This window comes from Prinia subflava, chromosome 1 (assembly GCF_021018805.1).
Source record: "Prinia subflava isolate CZ2003 ecotype Zambia chromosome 1, Cam_Psub_1.2, whole genome shotgun sequence".
Lineage (NCBI taxonomy): Eukaryota > Metazoa > Chordata > Aves > Passeriformes > Cisticolidae > Prinia > Prinia subflava.
In genome coordinates, this window is record NC_086247.1 from 10,079,686 (window position 1) to 10,104,390 (window position 24,705).

At 45.4% G+C, this 24,705-nt stretch overlaps 1 long non-coding RNA gene across 3 annotated transcripts in view; it reads right to left on the minus strand.

The window, feature by feature from the left end:
• Window positions 1–24,705, minus strand: part of LOC134558197 (uncharacterized) — a 131,510-nt gene that overhangs the window by 69,430 nt on the left and 37,375 nt on the right. Inside the window, exons 2-3 of one of the 3 annotated variants that reach the window (XR_010082324.1) lie at window positions 23,192–23,563; window positions 2,641–2,721 (exon numbers count right to left, since the gene is read on the minus strand). This is a non-coding gene — a long non-coding RNA (uncharacterized LOC134558197). Of the gene's footprint in view, window positions 1–2,640; window positions 2,722–23,191; window positions 24,356–24,705 lie in introns of those variants that run through there. The other 2 variants (XR_010082317.1, XR_010082326.1) reach the window with 2 other exon arrangements.

A 24,705-nucleotide genomic window follows, 5' to 3' on the forward strand; every position in this document is an offset into this window, starting at 1 on the left:
TGCTTTTTTCGCTTCTTTGCAAGGTCGTTAGGTTTGACAAAGTTATCTTCTGTTGGACCGAACTGCTTTTTCTCAGGGTTGATCAACTTGTGTCATGCAAATTACCCAGGGTGGAGGTAAACCAAGAAAAGGGGCATTCAGATAGTTCCTTTTATGTTTCACAGATGATTTGCATCCTTATTCTCTGCCTTTAGGGCAACTCTCAGTTGACTGAACACCTGCTTTTAGCTGCCGGGAAGCACACCACAAACCTCCTTCTCCACCCACCCCCAATTCACACCCCTTCCGAGTACTTAACTGGTGTCAGTGAGGCTTGCGAAACCCTCCTCACTTCAGGCAGGCTGCTCATTTCATATTGGTCGCGATGGAGATGACAACATTCTCCTGCTTACCATGTCCCAGAATCCCAAAGCATCCCAGCTCAAGGAAACCCCAAACTCAAAGAAGGCAGAGAGCCTCACACCAGGCCACCAGCTTCGTGGCTTTGCATCCATGAGCCCTGAACATCCTTGCTGATATCCATGGCGTCAGCCCAGCACAAAAATGCTTCAAAAAACCAGCATGATATAGAAAGAAAGGCAGATGGAATGAACTTAATTGTGAAAAATCCAGAGAGACGTCCAGCAGCCAAGTAAAAATGAGGCTGTTCCCTAGGAATCACTCCTACTGCAAAAGCATCCTCCTTTCCTAGACACAGCTCTTGTACCTCCCGTTAAATTGCTCATCCTTAACGTTAATTCTCATGGCAACTCCAAAGGATCGGTTTATTCCTGCTCTCTGGATGCAGAATCGAGGCACAGATTCAGAGCAAAGACACCAGTGGCAGAAGCAAGCATCAAATACAAGGGGCACCGTGAGTCCCTGTAACATCCTCTGGTCCCCAAGGCAGACACAGGAGGCAGCAGATGGATGTGCCAGGCTCAGGCAAAGGGCACTGACCACATCATTCCACTGTGACAGTTTCCCTTGCTGTAGAAAGGAGAGCTTCCTCTCTCCAGGATGGCAATGAAAACACTCCAATCATTAGTAATACAGAAAAGCTAACAGTAAACTGCAGAGAAAACATTAAATAAATGAAGAATAACACACACACACATTTCCTTTGCCCACTTACAACTAAACAAGAGTGATGTACTGCAGCAATTTATATTTGTTCTTTGACTTAAAGCTGACAATCTTGATGATGGACCATCACCATCAGTCCCTGTTTCTGAACAGACTGCCCTCAGAGAACAAACATACTGAGGGCATGAACAGAAGCACATCAAAAAATCTTCCAGAGTTACCTCTGCTTAGGGACAACACCTTGTACATCTAAATTTCAACCAGTGTTGAGATTTATCCTCACTGCAGTAGGGATGAGCCAGCAGAGGCTGAGCACTCTGCAAACACAAGCAGAAAACATTTCCATCTCTCAAAGAACTAGGAGGGGAAGCAGAGTCAGGCAGATGTCTGTGGTGGGATTTCCCCTGGCTGAGAGATGCTGTGATGTGCACAGAAGCTCTGGATGGAGATTCCAACCAACAGAGAGCTGACACGCGGTGTCACGGCCCCAGTTCTTCACAGAACCACACCTGGGGGATTCTGCACCTCAGCCAAGGTACCGGGATGTGGATGCTCCCTCTACAGGTGTCAAGTTCCCATGGGGAGATGGCAAGCATTGTTCCAAACCTTCCTGTGGCTGAAAAGCCACAAGCCACATCACTCAAAAAGCCAAAGAGCAGAGCAGCTCCAGGGCTGGTTCCCAGGAGGTTACAGTGCAGCCCAGGCAGCCTCACTGGGTCTTAGTGCAGCGGCTCCTGGGGCTGGAATAAACTGCTGAGGCTGGAATCGTCTTGCTGTTTTCTCACTGTGCTGCAACAGCCGGTGTGAGATGACCCAGTTGGACTGAAACCTCCTCGGCAATCATACCCCATCCTTCAGGAATGTACATATGCTGCCAGTCAGGGTGTATAAATGCTGAGAGCAGGCTCAGACAAGTGGCTCACAGATTTAAGCGGTGTCCAAACCTTGAAGAAAATTTAAGGGCGGCTTAGGAGAGGCCAAGCTTTCATGCAGTGGCTGTGGACACCCGACGCCACAAAGCAAGCACCCTGAACTCCAGTCCTCCTACACAGGGTACAGACATTACACATGCCTTGCAGACCCCTACAACCAAACAAGCTGCCCCAGCTGTGCTGACAGTGCAGAGAAACAGGTATTGTAGGGAATGATTCAATCCATTCAGATGCCCTCAGCACGTCAGGGTCAGACACTTCCTAAAAATGTTCATTTCTCTCCAGTGACTGTAAAAAGAGGGGGGGAGGGGGGCAGGCTGGATCAGTAGCGGGTAATTACAGCAGAGTTCTCTAAACACAGAGGAGTAAAGTCCCCTGCTGTGCAGCCCAAATACAGCCAGAAGTAAGGCCTGTGTGATGCACAAACCTCAACATATTCCAAATAGTCTCCAGCCCTTCTGAGTCTCCCAAGCACAACAGCAGTCTACGATCCTATCAGCCCTGAAGAGGCAAAATACAGCGAAACCTGTACCCAATGGAAATCTAGAGGATCAGCAGAAGACATCTCACACAAAGGGTGCAGGGAGGACCAGGAGGGCTTCCATCTCCAGGCTTATGAGCACTGAAAGACATCACCACTCACCTCATTTCCCAGGAAACCCTGGCAGGATCTGACCTCCCTTTGACACACTCCTCCCTTCTCCTTTCTGCAGTCAACCAAGACCTATATGACATTACAACAAAAGAAATGTCAGCAAGCTTAATCTTGTCCCCTCCCTCCAACTAAAAACCTTTAATTTCCTTAATTTTTCAACATAAGGCTGCAATAGAAACCAGTTATATATAAATTACATCTTATATAAATTGCAGCTTATGTATGCATTTAAATATTTATATATCTATTTAATATATATTACCTATTTAAATATATACATATACACACATATATATATATATAAATTGGTGAAAGAATGGGGCTCCATGCAAGTGGCTGAAGCAGCAGCACATTCCTCTGCAGCCACCAAAGCTCAGGCATGGATGATGGAGCCCCACAGCCTGTCCCATGCTGGGCTCCCACAATGACCCAGCAACGTGGCATAAAAATGCATGTCATGCTCCCCCTGAGATGTTCACAGCCACCTCTACAGCAATCCCTCAAACACTCCTGAGGAGTAATGGGAGGAAACACAGACAGGAGTCCCAGGGAGCCTGGGGGGCCCAGAGCTGTGAGGAAAAGGAATAGAGGCAGCAGACTCCCATTCCATGACCCAGAACATCCCATCATGGGCTTTTCCTCGTGGTGACCTGCAGACACTGGGGACCCGTCTTGTTACAGCCCAAGGGTCACACAGGACAAGCCAGGTGGACATCAGGCTGCTGTTCAGGTTCTCAGTGCTCTGCTGAGTGGTGTTCCTTGTAGACTGTTTTCTCCTACCAGCCAGATCCCCACCCTCTCCTCAGGACACAGAGCCCTCGTTGGCACAGCCATAAATCACAGAGCCATATTTCAAACAGCTTTCTATCAAACAGCACAGGCTGCTGGCAGTGTGAGTGTGGGGCACAGGAGGGAAGGGGACCTTTATCACCATCAAAATCTCCTCCTCACTCAGCCTACTTAAACCCAGCCACATTTGCACTGCTAAATTTGGGAGAGTATGAGAAGCATTCCCTCATAATGGGAGGTGGAGGAGGGACAAGCCAGCTTCTGGCCTTCTTTAACTCCTGCCAAGTGCTCTGTAATTCAAAGTCCATGTCAGGGAAGCCACTCCTGGCTGCACAGCAATGGCCTAGACCCAGCAAACGTGGAGATCAGTGCCTTAACCCCTTCCAGTCAGCACCTGAACTTGCCTGTTTTAAGAAAAAGGTTGAGTCAGGCTTTAGGAAACAGCTCCCACTTAAACAAGCAGGTATGCTGGAGGTATGTGGAAGGAATTCTCGACACCTCCACACATCAGCTTCAAGACAGTCAGTCTGAAGACCCTGCCCTGAAGGGATGCCTGGTACCAGCTAGCAACAATCCTCACCTTCAAACTGATTTAAGAAGGTGATTTAAGAAGCTTATCTTGGGGTACAAAATACACAAACCACTCAGCAAAGACAGCATCAATACCTGCAGCAGGAGGGGCTCACCGTCCCTGCCAGCATCTAGCAGTATTAACCTGACCTCAGCACAGGCACCTATAAACAGTTCCCACCAGGCTTTGCTTTTGAGATCATAGGAGCAAACTAAACCTCTCTCTCCTTGTTGCTGGCAGGTACAGGAAGGGAAAGCAGGTTACAGTAACCTTTGTGGGCCTGCTCTCCTTTAAAACCATCAGCACCTGCACCCTTCTGCAGATGCCCAGAGAAATCTGCCCCTGGAAACACAATCCATGGAACATCTGGGGGGGCAAATGTGTTATTGCCCACATGCAACAAATAAACATTTTAATTAATCCCAGCGGGTGCCAAGTCAGTGGTGTACATAGTGAGCCAGAAATTTTCCTCAGCATTCACACAGACATTCGAGGGAGCTTTTGAGGAATCCAGGCATGAGCCTGAGCAAGCGGCCGGAGACATTTCCCAAGCAATTCACACACATACCAAAAAAAGAAAGAAACAACCTAAGCTTGTTTTCCGTAGAAGTGGGCATCAAACGTTCTGACATCAAGAAGGATGATTAAAGACAGCTGAGGTGCAGGAAAGATTAAAAGAACTAAATATGCCCAACCTGGCTAAGCAATGAGTAAGAGGAGACATGATAAAAGACTCCAGGCATCTGAATGAAGGGAGTGGCGTGGCATTAAAGGACTGAATAAAATATCTTTCTGAGAAATGGATCCATCAACGATCTCTCAAGAGATAAGGTACAAGCCTCATTTTTTAGGCATTTATAAAACCAGTTGCCAGAACTGAGGTTTTTGGGGAGAGATCCACATTGCCCCAAAGGGAACATACACCAAAGCTTTTTATCTCTGCCATGGGGTGCTGCAAACAAGGACCTCGATACCACCAGGGAGCACAGGAAACTTGGGATGGGGAAAGTGTTTCATACCACCTCACCCAAGAAGCAGAGATATGCCTTTTTACTGTAAAATTATAATTTATAAACATACTTGATTTTTTACTCATTTTTATTCAGCAGTTCTAATCCATAATGTTTCAAGTTTAGGGGAATAAAAAAAAAAAAACGAAATAACCACCAACCTATTAAAAAGTAACACGTCTGGGGATATAACAAGTACTAGATTTTTTTTCCCCACAATAAATAAAGACACATGGCATGGTACCAAGGGAGCAAGAGCCTGGATTGAGCTGGGCTGCAGTGCTCCTGGCATCTGCCAGCCCAGCAGCTCTCTAGACACAGCCAGACACAGCACACACATGGGCAAGGTGACAAAATCCTGGGAAGTTTTTCAATACCTGGCTCTGATGAGATCATACCCTTCAGTCAAAGCACCCTCTGACCCTCTGAAATCCAGGGACCTGATACACCTTATAAAGATCAGAAGTGAACCCTGAGGCCTGAGTAAACCACCCAGGAGGAGAGATAAACCTGTTATGCTGGCTTTGCCCCAAAAAGCCATGTAATGCACACCTAACTATCAACTCTGTGAAGCCAAAACAGTGGATTCTGTGTAATTTCACACACTGTCCAGCCATATGAGGGTCTTGTGAACATTCCCCCATGGCACAGAGTGGAGCACCCTAGGGAAGGAGTCTGACTTGGCCAAAACTATTTACTGAATGCAGACATGTGCACGGTCAGGTTTTGACCAACACCAGTTTATCAGTCCATCTGATGTGCCAGGGGATTGCAACTGACCCCAAAATGTTCTTTCAGGTTCTTCTGCCCCAATATTGCTAATGGAACTTAGCCACCAGGTATGATTTACAAAGCTCAGTGGTATCCCAGATTTGGGTACCTAGAGACTTCTTCTCCAGTTGGGAAAAGCCAGAAGACATTTGCCAGTGGTGTAATTTTAAATCACAGTTAAATTCACACAATGGCCACGCATCCTGTCCCAGCTGCCCCTGCCCCCCCAGCCTAATGAGCCAAGGCAGGGCAGTTGAATCTAAGAAAAAACTAGATAGGAAAAAACACAAAAGGTGAGTAATTTTCTTCTAATTAATTCCCTAAACCAGTTCAGTGGGGCTCAGGCAAGTACTAGAAATCTTTCCCCTTTTGGCATGAGCGAGATCAGCTGAACTGCAACATGTGACTGCAATCCAAGGCAACCTTTGTTTGCAAGACCAAGACTGGATCTTTCTAATTTTATTTTTTCCCCTTTCCCACAGCAACCTCTTAAGTCTGCAACTGCCTTTCTCCATGGGAACAGGAGATCCACCGTTAATTGACCTGTGAGTTTTATTGCAGAGTTGAAACAGGATGCTCACAGAGGATTTTACTGTGGGTTTTTTAATAAATGGGACATTTTAGTAGGCAGTGTATCTTCTTGCTTTATGTTTGCTTGTTTCTTTGGAAGGCTAAAGTACAAAACTAGGCTGCCAGAATAATTTTATATACTGAAGAAACATGATTTTGTTCTACCCAATTATAAAAAGAGAACATAAAGAGACCTGTTCAAAGTGGCGGAAACTCTGCTCCTTATGTTTGGGATGAAAAGGGAAAATTAAAACATCTAAGATAGATTATTATACCTTCCATCAAACCTTCGTCTTCCCACAGAATCAGCTGCTTCCATCACTGCAGCAACACTGATGCTGGAGATTACCTGGCTCAGGGTATCACTGTCACACAGAATTAAAGGTTTGCAGGCTGTACTTGGACAAGTCCCTCCTTTCCTTTTGATGTTAATTTTGGGTATCCCTGCTCAGGCCATGACTGCAGTTTTACTCTGCTCTCATCATGCATTCAGACTGGCAGCCAGACCTGGCAGCTCTCACAGCAGGCGTGGCAGGAGGGCACAGCCCCTCTCTGACCCACAACTCATCCTTCCAGGAATGAATTTGGAGTCTGGAGAAAGGAATGTAAAATTCTGACTTGTGCAATTCCCACTACAGGGAGTGGAAGTTATTTTTTCCCCATTCAGACAGTTAATAAGAAACAACCCTCTCCCACAAAACATAGATTAGTTTCTACTCAGAGGAGTGGACTGGGGATATTCCATGTGTTAAAGAAAAAAAAAAGAGAGAGCTCCCACAGGATGAGCCCCAGGAGGGAGCTGTGTGCTGAGAAGCAGCCAGTTCTCCATGTCCTTCCCAAGAAATGCATTTCTCATCCTGACACATACACCCACTCCCACTCAGCAGAGCCTTTGTCGGCAGCCATTTCCCCTGGATATTTTACAAATGCTTATCCAGAGCCTCCCATTCTCACTCCCTCATACAGCAGTAACTGCTATTCTACTTTTGCTCCAGCTTTGAAAAGGTGCGAGAGAGAAACGAGTGTTTTTCATGTTTCAGAAAGATGGGCACCTCTGTCTGAGCTCCAGCAGCTCCTCTGCTGAGGGAGAGGAGATGCACTTGCCCTGTGCACAGAGCTCTTGGAGAGGGAATGGAGCAGGATGTAAGTTCAGGCACTGCTGCTGCTAGTTTGGAAAGAGTTACTGCTGGGCCGGGGTGAAGAATGCAAGTGACGCAGCAGCATCCTGCAGGGAGAGCAGGGAAAATGAGAAAAAAAAAAAAGCCTTACAAAACCTCCAGCTCTTTGGCTAAGGTTCAGGATGACTACACTTTTACTGTAAGTGTTTAGTAACTCAGACTCACATAACCCTCTCTGCCCACTTGGGGCCACGAGATGCAGCTTACAAGCTACAAGAAATGCTTCACACACACACGCCCAGCCGAATCCCTGTCCAAGGGAGGACAAAAAGCCTTTAACAAATTAAGCTGCGTTTCCCATTTAAGCAGAGCTCCATTGCTATTTATTTAACAATTTTAAAGTGTTATTTTAGCCTTCCTGGTTTGCGTGTATTGAGAGATTGTTCCTGGGACAGGAGCCAAAGTTGCTTAGAGCAACCCGGCAGCCAGAGAGGAAGGGAAAGGCAGAACAGAACAGAACAGAACAGAGGAGGAGGAAGATGCCAGGGCAAGGCTTCACTGTGGTCACCGTAGCCCCAGGCACAGAGCTGGAGGGAGGTGAATGGAAAACTGGGGACAATGATGGGGAAAAGAGCTGGAGTGGAGAGCTATGTGTTCTCCGTCACCATTCGGTGGCTGTTGAGGTTCTCTGCTTTCAGCACCCCGAGCAAGCGTGTGAAAGCAAAGCTATGGCAGTCCTGCACACACCAGCATCCACCCCGGGAAGATGCCACACAGCTCTCTGTGGGTACCATCCAGGAGAGGTGCTGATCCTGCCTGAGAGATCCTTTCCTGTTTCTCTTACAGGAAAACTGAGCAGAGGATGGATGACCCACCTGGTCACAAATGCTGTCTGGTAACCACCTGCTCGAATGCCCAGCAGCACCAACAGCCCCTGAACAAATGCAACAAAGGAAAAACAACATTAAACATCTCCTGTGGCAATCAGACAAGTCTCACTTGGACCTGCATCCTGCCCCTCCTACCATGACTATACTTCCAGATTGGCTTCCAAGAACATCTCTTTGCATGAAGTACTGGTCCTGTGAAGTCACCAAAGCCAAGATTTCATCCTTACACATAATTATATTCACCACTGTTATTAACATAACAGATCTGTTCCTTGAAAAGGGACATCAAAAGAGGAAGTTAGTTGTTATTAGTTTGCCTTCCTTAAAAACACTTTAAAAATCCTTTTTGCCAAAGTCTTTGCAGTCCTACCTTTTACCCTGTCCTCTGAAGTCCAGCAGTTGCTAGACTCTGCACTTCCTCACTTAGAGTTGATGCTCTTGAGTCACTTGTACAGCACCCTGGGGTTTCAGGAATGCAGTTCAGAGCCCTCAGCATCACCCAAACCACCAACTGTGTTTTGCACCAGATGGGTTTTCTGTGTGTCCAAAGACACATCCCTGAGGTGCCACTACAACTTTGCTGACCCTTCTGAAGAGGTCTGCAGCTCCACTATCAGCAGCCCTGCCACACCAGCCCTGCCACCAGTAAGCTTCATGTGGAGGTCACTCCTTCATCTGGTGACATTATATGGAACTGTCTGGGGATTTGACTTCTTCCCAAAGTAAGCCCCAGCCTGTCAGCCTGAAAAAGGCAATGATTAGTAAACTACTTGTTCTCTTCTTCACTTTCTCTGTACCCTTTTTAAGACAGATTACCACGGTTCTTTCATTTTTTAAGTATCTGAGATCAGCACAAGTCAGATTCAGCACCAACATGTCAAACATGTCAAACATGTCTCAAGCAAACATAGTAAGCCTTTCTTTTTTCTTCCAGCGGAATTTTAGCATTAACAAGACTGGAACTGAAGCCTAGATCTTCCTAGCAAGGCTCACATCTATATCCTCCAAGATCGTGGACACAGACACTGTGCTTTGAGCTGTGCAGAGATGCAGCAAGGCAAGGGAACCCTGCAAACCACAGGGGAAAGCTCTGCAGCCTACAAAAAATCAACCAGGCGTGTCCTGTAGGTCTGCCTATCTATGATCTCCCTCTTCAAGGCACTTCTATATCCTCCAGTGATTTCAAAACCCAGCACATACTGTTTCAGCTTTGATGCTCTGTGTTCTCATTATCAACCAACCAATACAGGAATATCCTTTCTTCTTGCAGTAAACCCCCTTTTTTTCCCTAGGGGTAGAGCTGGTTGGACAGAACAGACCAGGCATTTAGCATTTCATCATAAACCTAAGTATCAGCTTGAATCACTAAGGCTTGCACAGCTCCAGCACATTCCCATCTGCAAACACCAGCCCCTAACATCCCCGTCAGGCAGCAGTTGCAAGGGTATTTGGTTTAGCATCCACAGCAGAGGAAATCATCAGCTTACATCACAGCACAGAGTGACCAATTTGTGGTCAACCAAACTACTCCCAAGAGCCAAAAAGCCAAATGCAATACAGTAATGACAGAAATTTGGATTCAGAACATCAAGAGGCGTTGAGATACTCAGCCTCAGCAGGATTGACAGGGGCAGAAGCAATGCCAAAATCTGGATGCAAGGACTGCAGAAATGCTGGGCCAGGAGGGAAGTCGAACAGCCACCAAGCCCTGAACCCTCTCTTGGTTTGTCTTTGTGCTGCTCTCCAAGGCAACATCAGCACAGCCCTGGCAAGAGCAAGCAGGACTCGGCTGCAGTTCCCAGCGACGAGCACCACTTGCCCCACGACCCGGGAAGGGCTGCTGTGCTGCTAACAAAGAGGTTTCTAATGCTTTTTGGGTCAGCTCCAGCATCACTCATTCTCCTTCACCACCACCAGGAGTTGGAACCCACACTTTGAGAAATGCCAGCCTACCCTGCTGCTACCAGGCACAATGGAGACGATGCACAGGAAGTCCGTGCCCAGAGAAGGAATTCCCTGTCTGCAATTTTTGTCTAGTCCTGTCTTCAGACATGGAGAAACATCGTGTGCTGCACTCTTCACACCACCTTCCCAAATGTCTCAAATCTGCTGTGATCCCTTCAAATCTCAACTCTACCAGGTGCTCACAATCTCCAGTTCCTCTCCTTGTCCTCCTTCATCCTGCATGCCATCAGTTGTCTGTGTGGCTGTACTTCAAAATAAATTTAGAGACAGTTCAGCTTTTTCTATACTAAGAGAAGTCCCAGTTCACAGAGTGGACACAAGTTGTGACTACACAACTGACCACACAATGAGCTGCAGCACAGTCAACAGCAGGAGAGCAGAGATACTTAGCTCCAAAATTACTGCTGAAGACAGCATACCATCAAGCCACAGCCTGATACCTGTGGGCTGTTGGTTTGGGCTTTTTTTCCCTAGGTTTAACGTATGCAAATTTTCCAGCTATTCCTCATAAGTAAATTTTCCCAAACAGAAGCTTCTTCCCAAGCTGCTTGCTTTCATATTTAAAATAGAGGGGCTGAAACTGGATGCTGTGTTTCAAACAGGGTTTTATAGGGCAACAATGACTGAAGAGCTGGAATTATTACCTTTGCCATTTTGTCTGGGCTATTCAAGATCTACCTGTCTTGTAACAGCATCTGACTGCAATTCACAACCAGCTTGTGATTCACTGCAGCTCACAGATCCCTTTCTGTAGTCAACCTGCTCATTTTGAGAGTTACTGCTCATTTTGGGTATGTGCATCCATTTTCCAAAAGTGCTGCTTTGCACTTGTCTTTATTGAATTTATTTTTCTTATCTTTAAACTACCCTTGCAGCTCATTAAGGGAACTGTAAGAGAAGATGTTATGACCTGAAGTACCTACAATGTCCTGGTTGCATTTCATCTTCTTTATCTTCTGCAGTGTACCATCTGATCTTCTACTGACCCTGAAAATGACTTCCTGATCCAACAGAGAACTATTTCTTTTAGCTTCTTAAGTACCAACTTACAATGATTTCATCTTCAGCACATTTCCCAAGTTTGCTTACTGAGCTGTTGAGATTTCCTCAAGAACTTCTCTACAGCTTTCCACACTTCTTGGGTAAAGTCACAAAAATACCAGTCTTGGTATGAGACTGCCTCGCAGTCCTGCAGGTTCTCCATTATTCAAGAGAACTTGGCACACCAGGAGGTATCACAGCTAAGGGTTGGCAACTCAAGACAATATGAGTTCTAAAGTTACTTGAAATTTTATTTAAAGTCAGGTCAAGCACAACATCCATTCCCCATCTAGGATCAGCATCACAGTTTTCCAAATCTTACCTACCAAGCTCTCTGTTGCTATTTCCTGTGGCTGAGCTAAGCCTTCAGGGCTGCAGGCACTTACAAAGAAAAGCTCATGCCCAATGGGTTAAGAGATGTTATTTTCATTAACTTTAGATCATAAATATGATTTCCACTTGAAAAGGGAACACTTCATTTAACAGACACTGTGGCTCTGATGGGTAATGAAGGGTTCTGAAGGATATTTAAAAAAAGGAGTCAAGAGGAAAAAGAAAAATAACACTTCCAGAGAGTTTTCCGAAGGAAATGAGTAACCACTTGTTATTAAATGATAAATCACAGTCCTGAGGAAGTGGCATTGTCTGTGGTCTATTTTTAATGAGAAAATACCCATCACTGGCCGAAGGGTTGTATGGGCCACGTCTGTGGACAGTGGAAGTGTTCACTGGGAGCCATCATCTCACTGCTGCTATTCCCATCACTTATCAGCAACAAAAACAGGATGAAAAGAACATGGCTTTGAGGAAAAAAAAAAATGCATCCAGGGCAACAAACAAGGGCTACTGTTCTCCACGGATGGAAGACAGGAGGAAACACTAGAGACCAAGTCGAGGCTGAGTGTAGTCTTAAGCTTTGCTTGTTTCCATGTGGGAGGGATATACATGAAGCCACCAGGAAGCAAATCTGTGCTGACCCCAATGTCTCTGTAGGGGCTTAGGTGACCTCCCACATGCATTAGCATCCTCTTTGGGGCACATTAGGCACATAGCCACAAGAAACCTCTGGGCCTCTTTTCCCCAGGGTTTGCCACCAACAGAGTTTTCTGGGGAAGCACCTGATGCTGCAGCACCACTGATGCTGAACACTTCAAAGGTGTAATTAGCCTCATTTTATGCTGATAAATGAGTCCCAGATTCCTGTAGCAAAGTGACTTGCCAGGGAATAGGCACACAGTGTCAAGGGAAGGGAAGCAAAAGACAGCAGAGCTGGCTGGAGAGTCAGCTATAAGCACAGCCTCAAAACCAAACCAAATCAGAGGGACCATAAGCTCCCAGACCCGCCATCAGGCAGCAAGGCTCCCTGCACACTGCTGAAGGGACCATTTCTGGCATCTTATGCCAAGCCCAACCCTCCCAAGGCCCAGCCAAGCACTGCCAAGCCCGAGGCACCGCATTCAGCTGCAGCCCGCGTTCCCCATGCACTCAACACATTCTGTCCCAACACCACACACAGCCACAAACTCCAGCCTGCAACAGTAACGAGCAGGAACCTATGGCCAATGCACTGAAACACCGTGCACTGTGCCTCATTTCACTGTGAGGGTGACCAAGTTTGTTCAGGAAGATTGTGGAGTCCCCATCTGTGGAGATCTGCAAAAGCCATCTGGACATGGACTGGCTGTAGCTACGTACCACCTGCACAGGTCCCTTCCAGCTTCAACCATCCTGTGACTTTTTAATTGCAAAGCCAACTGCACTGCAAGCCTTCACTTTCACTGACCCACAAAAAAGACTGTAATTATTCAGTTTCTCAACTATTTCTGACATTCTTTCCATAGATGAGGTTTAAGCCTTTTTTTCCCCTTCTAATAGGATCGTAACCCCACAGTTCACAGCAGATTATAAAACATGCACACACACATCACTCTTCCAAAACAGCATTTGAAAGTGTTTGTTTGATTTTTTTTTTCCTCCCACCCATAAACCACCACCCTGCTGGTCTCATTCATTGTGTGGCATTTTGCAACGAAGCGTAAAAATGGTATTAATCATAGCTCTGAAAAAACACACACTTCTTCTCTGAGGTTTGAAATAACCATTTGGAAGAAAAACTTCCAGGAGCCAGAAGGACTGACAGGGTTGGAGACTGAAGTCCTTGTTTTCAAAGGCCAAGTGTATCCCAATATATCCCTTGGACAGCTGCCCCGAGCCAGAGTTATAATACTTTATTCTTCAGTTCAAGTAGCAAGAAGGAGATTTGGTACAAAATCAGGACAAATACCTAAAGGGAATAGGGAGGAAAATGTGTGGTAAATCTAATGTGAGCCTGAGCTCTAACTACAGCTTTGGTGGGAGTGTCTGAAGCCTCAGCTGCCTCTCATCTCCAGGATGCTGCAGCCAGAAGGACCAGATAAGGGTACCCATCTCTCACAGGCTGCACCTGGGCATCACGGACAGCAGGCTGGCACTCACCCATGGCACAGTGCTGCTTCAGCCACAGGCAGAAGCACAAACATCTGCAAATGCTATGCCAAAAAATAAAAATCATTATCATCTTTATGTTTTCTGGCCAAACACCACTGGAGAAAATTACCTTCTACATAAATCAAGTTCTTTGTCCACCTCTGCAGATTCAGTGCTTCTCACAGAAGGGGAGCTTCTGTCAAAGATGGAGTCAGAAAAAAACATGAAGCTCTTTTTTTAAGACAGATGCTTTAGCAGAGATTTGCCAAAGGCTTTGGAATCCCTCTGCTTCAGTGCTAAAACATTAATAATTTAAACACCTTCTTTTAAATTAGGAAGGGCACTAAAAGAAACTATTGAAAGAGAAAAGCCATCAAGCTTGTCACCACCTCCAACTCAAATACTGACATTTTCTCTCAAACCTCAAAAGTAGTTTCAACAACCTGACAAATGAGAAATTTACATTTTTCTTGCCTGTGCTTCCCTCACATTTTCTCCTCTGCCATTAATCTTCCAGGCAAAGTGGTTGACCACAAGGACAGGGCACACCAATCATCCTACAGAAAGACCCAGGATGCTGTAATCAGGAGCAGGGGTGGTGCAAACAGTTGTAAGATGTTCCACAGGGCATGGCAAGCATTTCATGTTTACTGTTATATTAGTGGGATGGGATGGGATAGGATAAGATAGTTGGAAGGGACCTACAACCATCATCTAGTTCAACTGCAAATACTTTGTGTTAGAAGAGCAAGACAGAGAGAGCAAGACAGAGGGAGGGAGAAAATAATCAATTATTTTCTCTTCTTTTTATTCAATAATCCCAGACTCTTGAGCATGGTGAAGTTCCCTGCTTATTGAAAGCCTGTCTCAGCTACCAACGCCTTCCTTATCAGCCCATTTCATTCTTTCCTGTTCTTTACAGAGCTCTGCAAAGTGAAAAAAGTGTATTATCTCCATATTTAAGAGACAAAAAAGGCTGGCAGAGATAGGTCTACCTCACTATCAAGGTTTCTGCAAGAGCAGGAACAATGTGGCAGCCCAAGATCCGTGCTGTCCACACAAACCCCACCAGGGACCCCACCTCCTTCAGCAGCAGCTGGCCCATGCACAAACCTTTGTCCTGGTATCAAGGTGGCCAGATAAAAGCACACACTTGAAGACACAGCCCCCTCTCCCATGCAGATGTATGAACTTCAGATGACCACTCCAAATTTGCAAAGATGTGTACAGCCAGGGTGCACCATCCATCTACTCTTCTCTTGAAGAAAACCTCTTGATTTGAGTCCCCAGTGCAGCCATGTAAGCACCGGAAAAATGCAACCTTATGCCTCTCCAAAGAATGCTTAAACACATCCTCTTCCTCAGGGGAAAAAAAAAGAAGAGGATTAGCTATTCAAAACCTACATGCCAGGCAATCTGATGACCAAGTGCCTTCCTCCAACAGCTTTTCCAGGCAGTCATGAACTTTAAACACTTTTTTTGTCTCCAACTCCCAGCAGCTCCTAAACAGTGTGAGCTAAATATTTATAGAAGAATCACTGTTTGTTTAAGTTTCAATACATACTCCCTGAGGTCCAATATGCCCAGATCCTGAAATGACAGCTGATTACAGAAGAGCCTGAAAACACCGCAGAGGGGACACTGAGACTTACCAGATCTTTCATCTGGATGCTTTCTTCACTGGTTCTTTCAGGGAGCCTTTCCTGGTGTCTTTCAAAAGAAAAGGAACCACAGCTCTTGCCAACCAAGGCCCGTGTTTCATCAGACACTTTGGCACAGCTCTGCTCAATGACACAGAGCCCCAGGTTTTGGGGAGCCCCCACTGTGCCCCAGAGCTGGGCATAAGGATTGCTGCTGGAAATGCAACTGAAGCCCCAACCCGCTGAACAGCAGGCACCAAGGCACGGCGAGAACACCCCAGCACCAGTGGCATGGGTGGGACACACACAATGTCTGTCACTTCAGCTTAACAAGTTCTACCCTGACCCTCTCTTCTGGACTCAGCAACAGCTTCTCCAATTTACCATCCTGTCCACTCCAGTGGGGAAAAACCCTCCTCCCATACCTTACAAAAGAACTAAGGATACCCAAACTTTTTTCTTAACTGAACAACATGTCAGGAGTTGAAAAGCACCTGTATGAGGCAACATACTACTGCTATGAGCTAGCCAAGTCCAGCAAGTCAGCTGCTTATGTATGATGTTACAGCATTTCATGGGTGAGGCAAGAAAAAAATAAGTGTGCTTCATCCCCTTGAATGGTGTGTGACCAGAGTGATCCTTTTGGAATGTAACTGGGGACTGATCATTACAAAGGAGCACACAAGATGCAAGGCTACCAAGCAGGCACAGTTCTACACCAACACATCCCAAATGAACATCTCACCCCGTAGACCTCAGTGCCCAGCTTGGCAATCCTCTAGAGGGACAGCAGAGGCCAGGAGACAATACCCAAGCCAAAACACTTCCAATGACCACCCAAGGCTGTTAATTCCCTTGTGTTTTACGGTTTCACATACAAGCTCCTGCATGATGAATGGAGTATAAAGTGCTTACTCCCCTCACATGGGTGAGAGGTTGGGATGTCTTTGCTAAAGTCCAGCTACCTCAAACCAGCACCTGCTTTAAACAGCCCCTTGGATGACTGGATGTTGCTGAAGAACTCAGAACTCCCTGACAGTTTTGTTGTGCCTGTCCCATTAAGATGAATTCTTCCACTGCAACAAGATGGGACTCAGTAATATTGCTCTGTCGTGGGGTTCTCCAAAGGATAGCAGGACTTGTCCTCCCTTGCACAGGATGTTTCAAGGCATTTAGCCCCCATAAAATAGAAAATGTGGTGTTTCAAGCAAAAGGATGACTTTTGTCATCGGGTGGATCTCAAGGACAGGTCTGCACACTCATTAGGAGTTGTAATATCCAGCGTGAAGGCCCGTGCACGGATGAAGGACCACTTGTGAAAATGTCTGTGCTAATGCCACACATGCACTCACAGCCCACATTCACCCTCACACTTTTCTATCTAGATGTGCCTTTGCACACACACAGGGGAAAGTGCCATGATGTTTCCTCATATGTTACATGCATGGCAATATGCAGGAGGGCACACACCCACCACAAGCCAGCCATGCTGGCAGACGAGAGCAAAGAGGAGACTGCAACAAGAAAGCTGGAAATAATGACTAGCACTTTCACCTGTAAAACTGCAATTACCCAGCCAGCACACAGCCTTGCATGTCTGTGGAGCAAGCAAACCTACTTATTAGAGAGATGCCTCTACTGTGATCTGACTTTAGGAGAAAGGGGAGGAACTGCCCCAGCTTTTCCATGTTTTATTTCTCTGACTCTCATTCCCTGTTACTGGAAGCACAGGCATCACCATGCACATCACCATGGCTGCTGGGTGCACTGGAACCAGCCATGGCTGGGAGGTTGAGGCACAAACCTGCAAACAAGAGCCTTCAAAATTGCAGCTGGTCTCCTTCAGCATCATCCACACACTCAACACCATCGAGCTGGCTTTACTGATGTTTCATGGAAGAAAATTTTACTAGGCCATAGAAGAGAGACACTTTTCTATTTTAATTCACCTGGCCCAAAAAAAGAAAAATAAAGGGGAAAATAAAGAAGAAATACAGCCCCCCTCTTTCCCTTTTTACATAAATATTGGATCTGAGCACTTTATGCTCCTAAGAAGTTAAAAATAGGAAATAATATCAAGTCTGTGTGCTGCATCTTTTATCAAAGCCCTTTATAAACATCAAAACCAGCTCCTCTACACTCTTTTATACTTCCCTGCTGTCAGTCACAATTCATAAAAGGGGTCTACAGAGATACAAAGGGTAAGACACTTTCCAGTACTGTCACAGAGAGTCTGGGACAAAAAAACAGCTTTTCCTCAAAGCTCTGAAATCTAAGAGCAATTTTATGACATAATGTCACTTTTAGCACAAGAGATGAATAATAGATATTCAAAACATAATAACACTTTCATAAGTAAACAATGCTTTGCAGTGTCAAAGCTTTTCAGCAGCAGTGTCAAGCCTTTGCAGAAGGATCAACAGTGCAATCACCGAGCACCACCGGGAAGCAAACACTGCAGGAACACACACATTTAACCAAAAGGCAGAGTCTCTCTAGCCAAACTGCATCTGCCCTCTCTAGAGACACACATCCAGATCCCCTCTACAAAAAAGGGAGGTAGGGAGATGAACAAGGTGACCCAGAAACCCCTTACACATAAACTCAGCTTTGACCCTGCCATCTCTGAGACAAGTGATAAATCCAAACCTCCTCCCCACCTGAAAGATGAGCAGGCTTACATTCACCTATATTCAAGAGATATGAGCATTAATTACCTCCAACATTAAAAAAACACATTGGAAAGATGATAGCTGCTAGAATATTCATGACTCTTACCCAGCCTGTTTGTATAATTGGCTATGAAGCAAATCCTCCATGTAAACCATGGCAAACCTGACAGCATCGTTTACCTGTTCAGCATCTTTTCCACAGAAGGCAAATTCCATAACTTGTGGTCACTACTATTTTTTTCCTGCCCTGCACATTAGAGTTAAGAATTCGTAGGGAGGAAGTGATAAACCCATGATAAAAAAAATACAGCAAACTGTCAGCATTAGCCTAACCAAGAAAGAATTTCCTCCTTAGTCATCCACAGGCAGGCCAGCTCCCCCATGAACTACAGAAGGGCAAAGTGCTTATCTGGGAAATTACTTCTCTTCCTAGTACCTTGGTACTTAATTTTTAAGCAGGACAAAGGTCAAACAAAAACCACCTGATGGTGATGCAAATGGAGCCCTGGATAAAACTGCACAGGGGCCATGACAAAGAGTTGCTCTTTGCAAAAAGCTTAATGAAAGCCAAGAGATGGTGCCAGTGGGGAGGATGATGGCAATTCCGAATCCATGTGCCACAAGAATGCTGCCAGTAGCAGGAGTGAACATCCAAGCTGTGGAGGGGGCCAAGCCAGGGCAGTGCATCCAGCATCACCCAGTTCCCCAGGGAATGCCCCCAGCCATGCAAACTGGGCTGCTGAGCCTGGGCTGAAGGTACACTTCTAATCAGGATACCAAGAGATCCACCTTCCAGAGGCACCAGGGCTGGAATGCAGCTGTGCCTCATCCCCCAACCTGTCTACAATAATCATTATAAATATAGGTACTTTTTTTTGTTGCACACACTCAGGCCCTGTTTCTGCTGCTGGAGCCTAAGGTCTCTAATCTGACCTCCTGGCTTTGACACTGCAAAGATAAAGAGAAGGCAGCACAAAGATGAAACCCTGCAAAAATAGAGCCAGAAAAATCACAGGATACCCAAAACAGTGCCAAGGAAAAACTGGGAGGCTGGGTTTGATTCCAGCTCAGGGAACACCCTGAGAATAAAATATTGCCCAAAATGGCATTTTGTGTTTCTGAACTGGGCTCCACACTGCAGGACAAGAAGATCAGGCAGATGCCCTCCCATGGTGGCAGACTGGCCCCACAGCAGCCATTCCTACTCGGCAGTTTTTGTGTGCTGCCCCGTGTAAGCAACCAAACCAGATTAGAGATGTTTAAAGCTTAATCAGAAACTGCTCAGATCATGTCCAGCTCACAGCTTTGGGACAGTGCAAATCCTGCCACCTTTACCAAGAGCCCCTCCAAGGGCCTCTCACAGCCCTGGGATGCCAGCCAGCTTTGGAGGCTTTACATTTTCGTGGCATGAGACAAAATTTGCTAAGAGTTCCTCAGTGCTAACCCACATAACGCTGCTCAGCAGCTGGGAGCACAAGAAAACAGCCTGTCGACACCTTCAGCTCTGCACAGAACCTCTCAAAGCAACACAAAGGATTCAGAAGCCAAGCAGATACCTCTTGCTCTCTTGCTGGCATTAACAATATGTCTTGTGATAGGTCACTGCTTCTTTGCAACCTGAAGAACACAGTAAGTCAGCAGATAGTTCAGTATTTACTGTGCATAGTAAGCCAGCACCTGCAGATGCAAGCATTCATGGTAAAGCAAAGATCACACATAAAGATTTTTTTATTCTCAAGGTAATGACTTGGTTAATACAAAATTCCAAGCAAGGTCTTAAGGCGATCAATAGAGGATCATTAAAGACATACTAGGAGGATTATTCCAGGTACTTAAAAATATATAAATATTTATTTACTTATATAAATAAACAGAAATATGGCCTAATGTATCCCCAATTACATGCCCTGCAGTAATGGCACAAAGTTTGAGCTCAAATGGCATTCATTAATAAGCACCCCGAAGGAGGGACAGCCCTTAAAGACAGTAAATGTACACCACAAAAGGGGTTGATGTTTTTAGCATGAACTAAGGACTGAGATCCACCAGTAATTTGCTTTGCTCATGTTGACTTTCACTGCTGAACAATGAGCAAAAGTCAGCCTGTGCAGGAGGATGATGAGGTGGATCAGCATCCTTCAGCCTGGCCATTCTCTCCTCCAAACTCCCCATGTAGGACAGGTGAAGAAAGATCAAACCAAAATTTCAACATTTTCCTTGAGCAAAGGAAGATGTGAATCCAAAGATTCAGCTGTAAATATTTTTAAAGTGGCAAATGGACTTTTGATAGCCAAAACAAGAATCTTTAAAAGCACTAGCATTTGCTGCCCCCAGCCCTCACAAATCCAGCCTGAAGTGGTAAGCGTGGTTGCCCACAAACTGAAAGCTGAAACTAGCTTTAGCCCCGATTCCAAAAAACCTGGAAGTAATTTTAGAAGCAGGAAACTATCAAGCAAGAGACAGCACCTGTAGATTAAAACCTCTTCCTCTGTCAGACTTTGACACATTTGATTCACAAAACCATAAAGAAAGTACGACTCCCTTAAAAAAGCCTCGTTGTCAAAATTTTTTATAGCTTTGAGGTTATATTTTATCCTTAAACCAATAAATACTTGCAATTCTTTAATTTGCTGCCAGCTGGGGAGATTTAAAAATTTCAGTGCTGGTCTGTGCTGGGCACTGAAAAATTCCACTGGGGTGAGAGTGAGAGGGGTTAGTCATGACATGAACATCCCTGCAATGTGCCAGGGCTGCTTTGCACTGTCATCCAACCATCCTTAATACCGACTTAGACAATCAATGGTTTTTATAATCAGTTATGTGCTTTTGAAACACACACCCACATACATAACCCTCACAAGCAGCCAAATAGAAGCTTTCTGTATTTTTTTAATTATTATTAATAACATGCATCTGTGTACAGACCAACCAACATTTTGATCCAAGGATCTGCAACCTTATTCAAAGGAAACTTTTGTTACTTTACCAGCAAATATCTTGAATGCTGATGGGGTTCATCTTTTAATTGGCATCTAGAGATGCAGCTGGCAGCCCCTCTGCCTGGATGCTCACGCTGATCAACAGCAAACCCTTCAACTTCTTACCCTCTGAAGCTGCTCCACATCTACACAGAGTGAGACCTGCTCTGAAGAAAACCTGAGTTGATTTTTCCTCCCCGTAAAGGACAGCTGCACATTTACAATGAAGCAGCATTCCTGGCCAAGCTCTAATTCCTGGGCCCCTCCCAGGAACCCCCGGTGTCCCAGGTGCCTGCCAGACTCTGTGTGACCAGGGAGTCACACTGCAAGGGGCAATGCAGAACACAAAATTCAGGGTACCTCTACCATGGTTTTTCTCCTTGCTCGCTGTGAGTGCAGACCCTACAATGCAGAGGTCAAGCACCCTGGGGCTGCTCTGGGTTATCCAGGTCACAGGCAGGTTTTGGCCAGAAGGCACCTCCAGAAACACCCACGGTTCTGGCAGCACCAGAGCAGAGCCACTGATGCCCCATTCGCTCCCAATTACTTATAAAAGATAAAGCTCATTCCACTGCAATGTGCTGCTGACAAAGGACCTTTTCACATCTTACAGCAACAAGGGCGAGGGGTGATCTGGTTTGCAATGTCTTTATGGAAGAGCTGACCACAAAAAAAACCCAAAAGAACCCAGATTTTAAATATCAATGGTGTTTGCTTTAATTGTACATAAAAAGAACTACAGCAAGTGATCTGTCTTTCTTTAGGTGCTTTACAAGTCGTTAGGAGCTAGTTAATAAAACACTGGGGATTTCAGTGATGGGAAAACTGTTAATTCAGATTAAGGAAGGAAAACTACCTGCAGATGAAGAGCAGGTTCCAGGGGATGTCTCTGCAGCAGAGCACGAAGGGTCTGGCACTGCTGGGCTGAGCCTCCGGGCAGCGCTGCTGGAGAAGGCTCTGCCTTGGCAATGACTGCCCTGCATGGGTTTGACCAGGGACATCCCCCCAGCCCGGCAGGATGCTCCTGTCCGCCCCCAAGAACAAATCCCTGCTGTTAGCTCCAGCCTCTCACAAGCACAGCAAGCACTTCACTTCGCTCATTGATAAAGCAAAGAACATCTTTATCCCCGATCTTTGTCTGCCATCTCCATCTGGCCTACGAGTCACAGTCAAACTGAAGAGCGAGGCATTGTTTCCCACTGAACATGCTCCATCCACCCTACCCCTCTCATTTCCTTCCTTTGATGCAAAATTGTGCTTACAAAGCAAGAAGATGAAACTTAGAATGCCTCACAAATGCTGAGGGGAATGCAGAATAAAGGTACTGCCAAGCATTTTCAGCCTTTTTCCTTCAGCTCCTCCTCCTTTGTATAGTAAAAATAAAAGAGACAAAGAGCTAATTTTTGTCTACCCTGTAGAAGGAGAAATCTGTTCAACACACCAGCACACCTGAACATTTGACCAAACCAGCACAAGTGCCAAAAAGAATGATTTGCATAGCAAATTGATACCCACAGACACCAAAACAATAATTCAATTCTCTGCTAGCAAGAATGGAAAAAAACCTTGTCACCTTCACAAAAACATCTAATTCATTGTAAATTACTCTAAAAATGCAAATTTGGTTGTTATCACTACTGCCATTGAGTTATACACATCTATATGGAATAGGAGTAGTTTAATTTTAGAGCTAAAGTCATCTCCTTTTTAATGGGTTAAGCCATTCTCAAAATTATGTTCTTCAGTAGAAATTCTGTTGAACTAAGAAGAGAAAAAATGGATTTAACACCTGTGTCATCTTTTTTGAAATGAGACGATGAAGCCCAATAAGGTGATCCACACATGGCTGATGGCAGCTGTGGGTGACAAACACAGCTGCCCAAGAGTCCTGGAGAATCCAGGTGGAGGAATAAAGACCATCAGATCCATCCTTTCCCTCACGTATGAGGCTGTGGTTGGTCATCAAAACCCTCAGAAGCTGCCACCACTGCTCCATGAGAACCTACATCTCAAACAAATAAAAGCCACCGTCAGAGTATGAGAAAACCATTTACATACCTGCTGGACAGGACTGCTGTTGCACTGGAAAAGCTCTAGAGAAAGAGAAAGACTCTTCCAGCTGGGTAAAGCAGTGGCTCCATTTCAAGAAGATGCATGGGGAGGTATTCCAGTAAGTGACTGTATGCTGTAATCCTCAGGACAGGGCCATAAATGACACAGGGTGACCCAGGAAAAAACAGGGTAAAAAGATGGTAGAAACTTCCAGATGCTTTTATCCACAGCCAGCATTCTCCAGAGGGTTTTGTGGGTCCGTATGTCCATGCATCCCATGTTCCTCATGCTCCTCAAAATCCTCTGGAGCTACAAGAAGGACCAGACTGCCAGATTCCAAACATTATTCCAGACCAGTGGGACGCATGGGGTTGGGACCTTCAGAGAGAAGAAAGGGACAGGCCATTACACAGCAGCTCCTACCACACTGGACAAGGTTTATTCCCAGAGAAACTCCTATCTTTTGATTTATTTTTGCACAGAAGGAAGATTTTAGGGTGTTATTCTTTTTCTTTTTTCTTTCTTTTTTAATTTGCATGATTTATTTAAATTAATACAGCAGTGAGCATAGGCACAGCATGGAGCACCACCTCCAGATGCCTCATAGGTTCTGGGTGATGTGAAAGGAGGAGGAGGACAAGCCAGCAACTGAAAGAAGGTCTCACCTAACAGAACTTTCCAAAACTGACTTCTTTTTCTTTTTGTCAGGAGAAAGGACAGAGTTCTCCTCCCCTCTCCTTTTTTCCACACCTTCTAAAGCTAATGAGGTATTTCCACTACCAGGGAAGAGAAGGATGGAGAGGGTTGTAAGGCAGCAGGTCAGCAGCACCATCTGCCTTCCTGACTTCAGTGGAAACCCTGGTCTCTCCACCATCAGGAGAATCACACCTTCAGCACCCCACAGCAAGGTCTGGCACAACCCGTCAGTGACACAGCAGGAACACTCAGCTCTTCAGCACAACAACCCAATGTGACCTCTGACCAGGCACAGCCACACTTCCCACCTCTACTTTCAGAGAAAATAAACACGTCCCAGCAAAGTGGCTCAAAATACCTGAGGAATTAGTCATAAAGATTCTAATATTTGACATATATAAACCCATCATGATCTGGGGGGGCTGGATTGTTTGTTTTTTCTATTCTTTTAATCTGATCTTACTAATTGTGCTGGGAATAGACTTGCTGGGATTTTTGTTTGTTATTTTAAAATATGAAAGCCATTGCATAAACACAGGCAAGTGCCAGGCCCGGATATAATGCCCAGCAATTGCTGAAAGGAAACTCAAATAACTCTTTGCCCGACATTGCTTTCTAGTTCATCTGTAAAAAGAAAACAGCAGAGAGCAGCTGAGAGCCAGGAGAGGTTTTTCACTTTGTTTTAGCTGCAGAAGCACAGGAAGGTGATAACATTGTGTGTAATGTAACCAAGCAAAGGAGTAATGAAAGTGCAAGCAAATAGATCAAATAGGACAGGGTTAAGGAAAAGGTGTGATAATCATTTGTTTTGCTAATTGTGTCAA